This window comes from Notothenia coriiceps, unplaced genomic scaffold, assembly GCF_000735185.1.
Source record: "Notothenia coriiceps isolate Sejong01 unplaced genomic scaffold, NC01 NC01_scaffold00033575, whole genome shotgun sequence".
Lineage (NCBI taxonomy): Eukaryota > Metazoa > Chordata > Actinopteri > Perciformes > Nototheniidae > Notothenia > Notothenia coriiceps.
Genome location: NW_011366276.1, coordinates 42,181 through 49,966, shown reverse-complemented (window position 1 = coordinate 49,966; position 7,786 = coordinate 42,181). Strand labels below are relative to the sequence as shown.

General features: G+C 40.1%; 1 long non-coding RNA gene across 1 annotated transcript; it reads left to right on the top strand.

Annotated features, from left to right (window-relative positions):
* Positions 1 to 1,644: 1,644 nt before the first annotated feature.
* Positions 1,645 to 6,653, top strand: LOC104961658 (uncharacterized). The gene is made up of 3 exons (XR_800119.1): positions 1,645 to 1,739; positions 2,824 to 2,882; positions 3,412 to 6,653. It is a non-coding gene; the product is annotated as an uncharacterized lncRNA (long non-coding RNA).
* Positions 6,654 to 7,786: the final 1,133 nt, after the last annotated feature.

Here is a 7,786-nt window from a genome sequence, read left to right as displayed (position 1 = left end):
GTTACATGTATTCCGTTACAACCCAACCCTGCTTCTAGGCTACTGTCCCGCAGCTCCAGCCTCTCTGTTGGACTCTGTCGCAGCGGGGCTACTGCTGTGGTGCGGAGCGCATTAACCAGACTTTTCACAACGAAGGATCACTTCTTCTTCAAGGAAGGGAAGGTTTCGCAGTACGCAGTCTACTGTCCCGCAGCTGCTGCCTCTCTGTTGGACTCCGGTACTGCACCTTACTCACGAGACGTTGTAAAAACTAAATGGGTGGGGGGCGAACGCAGTAACCACTCCGCCAACGCACTGTCACCCCGGTCGAGAATGTCTGGCGGGCCGGATGTGTGATAAATTACTGTTTTACACATTACATTTGAACTTTCAAAATAATTTACAGTTCTGGATAAATGTCAACCTTAAATGGAAAGCAACATCACAGTCCCCTCCTACCTTTTTCTTTTTGTAAGTCGTGAAAATCTTCATCTGTAATGGAATGATACCACATGTCTATACTGCCCAAATGAGATCTATAAATACTAATTGAACAAATGTAGACATTTCTCTATAGATGACCATTTCCACACATTTAAGTTTAACGCCGGTTTCGAGATTTATTGAATTTCAATTTCAATATATGCTAAGTTGATCATTTCTCAGCTTGTTTCCCTCCTTTGTTCCACTTTTTGACCTTCTTGTGGTTCACTTTATTCATGGAGTCATGAAATGTTGCATTGGGGTCAAGGTAGGAGCTATAACTACCCATTGTTCAGACTTGCATAAGGACATACAGGCTTTGCTAGTGATTACAGATTCAAGTGAGCTAACAGATGCATACATAACAACACATTGAAGAAGAGCAATATATATGTATTTTGGCAGACAGAGGTCTCCATGTGAGCATGATGGCCTCCGGTGTTTTACTGAGGTATAACGAGTGATGACCAGCTAGCCTCACTCTACTGGCCCATGATGAAGGCCTCACTAATGCGTTTCTCTGCTGCGGTGCAACAGGAGCTCACGCTCTGCTGTGACTCTTTAAATGTTTCATTCTTTAAGTGGAGTTAATCATAACGGAGCTTTTTACTTTACAGTTTTTAAAGACTTTCTTTATTAGTCCTTCAAAACATGTCATTGAGATTTACAGAAACGATTATGATTAGACTTTAATGTCATTGCCCAGAGTACAAGTACTAAGACAAAAAAAAGAAGTATACTGCATACTATGTTAAACATTGATATATATGTCAATACAAATATAATAAGGTGTCTTTATTTTGATGCCAAAAACCAAACAAAGGCTGAGGTTTTGTTTCAGACGTCTGTGGTGAATCTTTTGTTCTTCAAACATAAAAAGGGTATGGGTTAACATATATTTATTTGAACCTATTCAAGGACAAATTATAGTAAATGCCTAAAACAAGGGATTATAAATGTGGCTTTAATTTTTGTATGCACTAATACTGAACATTTTTAGTGTCCCTAATAACAGAAAAACTGAAAACAACATTTGTGTTGTATTCACAAACTACAATGAAATCAAATGTTGACTTACAGAACTGTAAATGACACCAGCTGGGCTAACCCTCCACAGGCTGAATGTCAGCTGGGTAAATAGTGCTGCATCACTCCAAGCACCCTGATGTGTGGGACATGTGTTTCAGTGTGTGGTTATCCCTAACATGTCTCTCTCTGTGTGTTCTCCAGCTGACATCCTCCTCTTCGCTGTGCCTCCCGTCTACGAGAAGAACAAGGTGAGAGTGCGACCCTCTACCCCCCCGCTCAGTGAGGATGCCAGAGAGAATGAGTTTGGCTGTCAGCCAGCAGTGAGCTCACTGGATGACTGCAGTCTGCATCACACACTGCTCACACACTGTTCAGAGTCCAGCTGCTGACAATATGAAGTCATTCCACTGCTGGCTCAGATAGGGGGGGGGAGGCTGTCAGCATCTTGTCAAAAAACATCATGCCAAATGGGAACTGTTGTTGTTGTTGTTTGCCTCTTTCTGGCAACAATTTCTCGTAGCAGCAGTGAATGTTGGCACTGAGTCCGTGCTGAGACTGATGTACTTATGATTGTTTCTAGCTTAACGTACTCAGTTGTTATCAGTGGTGTAAAGTAACTAAGTACATTTACTCAAGTACTCTACTTAAGTACAATTTTGACTGACTTTTACTCCACTACATTTATTTAATACCTTTAGTTACTTTACAGACCTGGATGAATGATGTGAAATATAATCAATTGTTAAATCAGACTTTAGTTCCACCTGGAGTAAATTCACAAGCTACCCTGCAGTATACAAAGTCATTCAAACTAGCTGCACCTTTACCAGCTTTGAGAAAACATATCATATATATTATTCTGAAATGGACTACTTTTACTGTCGCTACTTTCACTATATTTTTGATGATCGTACTTTTATACTTTTACTTGAGGAACATTTTGAATGCAGTACTTGTAACAGTATTCCTACACTCCGGTACTTTTTACTCAATACAAGATCTGAGTACTTCTCCCACCTCTCAAATTGTTATCCATGCTGAGTTTCAAGTATTAACCTCAAAAGAAGCTAGAGTGCACATTTTTCGATTTCATGTACATTAAAGGGGGCAATGACCCCTGAAATCGGATGATAGCATTAGCTGTGGCTCCTGAACGCACCACCTCACTCAGGCTCAGCTGATTCAGAGCTGGTCAGTAGGTTTCACATTCAGCCACTCTATTGCCTTTGCTTGGGGATCCCAAAGTATTCACAGGACAGATGGATGCAATGAAAATTATGTTTATTTTCCCAGAATGATGCTCACCTTCCCTCTCATGTGTTCTGCCCTCAGACCCAGATTGATCAGTACATCGACCTGGTCCGCACTCAAGTCAACACCACGATGGCCAAGTAAGTGACACTTTAACACTTTAACCTTCCTCCATTGAGTAAACTCCAGACCTCCGACTATTGAATGACACGTGTTGTGGATATTTCAGTGCATAACAACAATTAAAACAAGTGTATAATCAACCCAAATATAGAACACAGTAAGTTCAGGATGTTTAGAGTAGATTTGGAACTGATTTATAGCTTGTGATTATTGAATCAGAGATAGGTGTACCTGTACACTTTTAATACAATTGACTGTCTGTATTGTTTGTTTCTTTGTTTTAAAAGTCATACATACTTAAGATAATTCTTTCTTCTACCTCATAAAATCTAAACAAAAAATGACACTATTGTTTAGTTTTCTGGACAGAAATGAATAAAATCCTGACATATAGGAAAAGTATTTATTTAAATATTTTCCTTTTAAGCAGTCTAACAGACCTTATTATGAAAAATGCCTTGCCATCCTGAGATTGGGAACCACCATTCTAGATAATCGGATTCCTGTTCACACATTTTTGACCCGCTCTTTGTCTTTCCTCCTCAGGTTGCAAGAGAAGCTTCCGGGAGCTGTGAAGCGCAGCAAAACTGAATGATCAACCCACCAATTAGAAACCTCCATGTCACCATCATCCTCATTACCAACATCATCTTAGACCCCCCCTCCCTGTACCTCCCCCCCCAGTCTAACTCCTCCTCCATCAACCATCACCCCCTACTACACTGAACCTTGCTAAGTAGAAAATATCTCTGAGCTACTACTACTGAATACTCTATGCTAAACTACTGCGCAGCTTAATTTGCAAGCATTAAAAAGAACTGTGCCTGTGCAGACAGGAAGCGAGGAAGTGATGTAGCGCCCGGCGGACCCCCCCGTCTGTGGGCAATGCGGGCAGGGTCGAGTGAACTAGACTGAATCTATGACCTGGTTTTGTCGTGCACAGCGAGCAGGGGGAGGATGATGGCTGGACATCACAAAAAAGCAAATGTCTGTACTTTAAACCCCACACATTTCCCTAAAGGTTAATGGATCATTCTAGAAAGAAAAGTTAAGAAAATTAAAAAACATATGAAATAAACCAATATTTTGGGTGTAATTGTGGCTAGTCGTATCCTGCTCTCTTGCTCTACAGATGTTATGTGGATAGATATGAGTTCATTTAGAGGCTGGTAATGGGTTAGCTGGTCGGCCTGTTATAGAGTTATTCACCTTACAGGCTCTTTTGTTTGTACGTTTCTGCAATGCACTGAATTTTTCTTTTTTAACCCATGAGCAGGTTGAAATAAAAGGATTGGAACACTGAGCCAGCTGTGATAATTTGGTCTAGTTCACCCTCTTGATCAGATGCATTTCCTGAACAGTTTTCTGTACATACACCTGAAGACAGGCTCTGCTGTATGGAACATGTTAGCCTCGCTTTTTATATCAAATAAAGTTCCCTCACTTACAGCAGTAACTTCTTTTCTCGCACCGGTTAAAGCCACAGTGTCGAGGCCTCACATTCGCTTCTAAATTTGTATTAATCTTATTACTATTATTAATATTGATTATAGGACGGCTGCTTTTGACTCTCTTGTAGCTTGACAACAGCATTGTAGAGTTATGTTAAGTGTCATTGAGCTTCATAATTTTTAACTGGAGGTTTTTGTGAGGCCCCCAGAGAAATTATTCATGATTTTTGGATAAGTTAAGAGACACCTCCGATTTGTTGGCACACCCTTACATCTCAAAAAAGCTTCTCAGATAGCTGTTGGGGTTTTAAATCTATGGAGTACAAATTGTGCCATCAAAATATATATGAACTTTTACAGTGTTTCATCAAAAGATCCAATATATATCACTTCCTCCTGAGGTTTAATGACTGGGAGATAAGTTTAAAACATGTTTTGGTGAAGAATAATAACTTTCACGCCTAATTAGATTTAAAATAAATTGAGCAAATTGATACCTTTTTTCAAGTATGAAATTTAAATTTAAAACTGGATTTGTAAAAGCTTTTGAAAATGTGTCAATTCATTAATGTTTTATAATTGAACTACTGCGATTTTATTTTGGCACAATTTACCCTCCGTACAAATCTTAGCAGTGACCTGAGCGGACACTGAGAGCAGGGGTTTGTGAAACTAAATGATGGGGTGCAGTGTTGAAATAAGAGTGTAGCTGGGATTTAAGGATGCGGTTTGGGTTTGGCGTGATTATTATAGAGCTGTTTGTCACTGTTTTTGTTTCTTTTGACTGCCATGAAGCGCATGTCGTAGTGTAAGCTGGAAACAGATTCTCACCCTTATATAGGCTGTATCATATTCTTGACCCTGACTTTTGTTTAATATGATTATTACTTGTGACTGTTTAAATGGTGTTTTGGAACTCAGTAAAAACCATAGTCATGTTAGCACTACTGCTCTTCATATTGTTTTAAGGGATGAATATATAGAAGGAAAGGACCAGTATGTTCGTGTTGCTGTCCTTTTCATTACTCCCTAAAATAGGTTTGCACGGAGTAAATGTCCCCTGAATACTGAATAGCCAACAGCCTCTCAATGCAGTAACACCTACTGTGTCTGCCTGTGTACTGAATGTTTTCTCTGGAACATTCCCCCCCCCAGCATGCCCTCCACTGTGCGTCGTCTCACTGTGATCGCCTCACAGATGTCTCCGTTGACCTCTTGTGCATGCCGTCTCATTTAGACTATGGGCGTTGGAGCCAAAATATGCAACGTTTCTGTTGGAGATGCTAGCTGTTAGCCCCCTCTTGGGCTTGGGCAGGTTACGGCCCTGGTGCTGTAAACTTGTCCTAAGCTAAGTAAGCAGCATCTGTAAAGGTGCTGAAGAAGCAGACAGAAAGAGATCAGGCCTGAGGACTGACACTAATGATGTTAATATGCATCCTGTTAATTTATTTGACCGTGTAGAAGTTGCATATTGTAGCTTTAAGTTGTTATTTTCAGCCAAGAGCTAAAAGCTGCTGAATTTGTATTGGATTGACTTTGATTCAGTTTATTTAAAGGAGCAGTATAACCAAATTACGAAAGAATAAATCACTGCAGGTCACCAAGAATTCAGAGAACCAAGGTTACTCTTGTATTCGCTAGTTTTTGTATATCTGACCCCCATCTCAATACCATGAAAATGGAGATGTCCTTTGGGGACTATTTCTTCTGAAAGTTCCAAGAAAACTTCAGTGAGCAGCAAATTCTATTAACGTACTGTGGTGGCAAAAATCTCAAGGATACTGAATAAATCTGAACTATTTTGGTTAGGCTGTTCCTTTAAATGTAGAAGCAGCTTCCTGTCAGTGTGACCCCAGAAGTGCGGCGCTATGAGAGGTCAAGCTTTCCGTATGCACCTTTAACTGTAGAGCAGGAGACGCCATGCTCCCTGTGTTAGCGCGCTACCAAGGCTAACAGATCACTTCTTTAAGACACATAGTTGGCTTATTTCTTTAGAGTGTAATATATAACATGAATACAAGTTGTTCCCTAACAGCATGTTGCTTTTCTCCTCTTCCTGTTTGTCCCCGTGTTTTCATCAGGTATGGGCGTGTGTGGCAGGAGTGTGTTTGACTTTTTTTGTCTCTGGAGAGTCTTGTTTTGCTTCTGACTCTATACTGGTTTCTAGACGTTGTTCACTAACATCAGCTTTGTTTTGTATTAGCTATGACTTTGGTTCCGATTTTTTGAAGCTTTGGGAAAGATGTTGCCGGAATAAAAAGAAGAAAACTGTTTAAAAAAAAGTTTGTGGTCTCTGTACTGATGTCAAAGTGAAATGAATAAAAACACGTCAAAGGACTGAGGCTCGGTGGATCTGTTCCCTGTGTGAATGGAACTCGTGGGCCTTGACATACAGGAAATGTTTTCCAATGCATGCTCATTTAAGGGCCTAGTAGGCAAGGGCCCAGGGGCCTCAAGGGTCAGCCCCCCCACCCCATGGCCTTTACCTACAAATGTCACTCAAATGGATGACCACACAAATTTACAAGAGGAAAAACCACTTCAAAGAGACTCAACGACCATTCAAGGGTCACAAAATGACTACAAAGAGGCAAAAAGCACATACAAAGACACACAAAAACTACAAAGATACTAACAAAGAGACACAAAACAACATCAAAAAGACAAAGCAATTCCAAAAATAAATACAATTGAAAAATACTCAAAATGACTACAAAGAGACTCAAAATGAATACAAAGAGGCACAAAATGACTACATATAATTACTAAGGGACTTAAAATGGAAGCATTTGACACAAATAGATGCAAAACAACATGCAAAAGAAAATAAGAAGATTTGACTTCAGGCTGATGACTGTAATGGTGTTTGAGTGGAAAGAAGGATTATTGTTTCTAATTTTAGACGGGGCCGCGCACTGAAAGAATTAATGCTAACAGTCTGACATTTAAAGCCTTACGCAACATTATCAAATGTTAAACAAGGAATGTGTTTAAAGTTTTACAATTTTAGCGTGTCATGTTGAAGATGAACAGCACACTCAGGATGGGGGAGGGGGGGGTATTTCTTAACAGTATATTGTGACAGTAGTTTTTATATGTCAGTGTTTATCTGCTGATTTCAGTGATGATAGCAGTATTTGAAAATGTCTTCATTTCCTGTTCCAGTAACCTCTGACAGGAAGTGAATGGACCCAAGCTCTAGCAGAGGAATGCCATTCCCTCTGATACGATGTAAGAAGCCAGAAACAGAATGAAAAGAGAAACGAGGTCACAGCAGCGTCGTGGTGTTGAGTATTTATTCAAAGATCACGGAAGAGAGAATGCTTTCTCACACGTTGGCCATGTACAAATGAAAGGTGGGTGGACGAGTAAAGAAAAGTGAGGAGCCAAAGAGGATCTCTCTCAATCCATCTCTCTCTCACACACACACACACACACACACACACACACACACACACGTGAGACTGCCG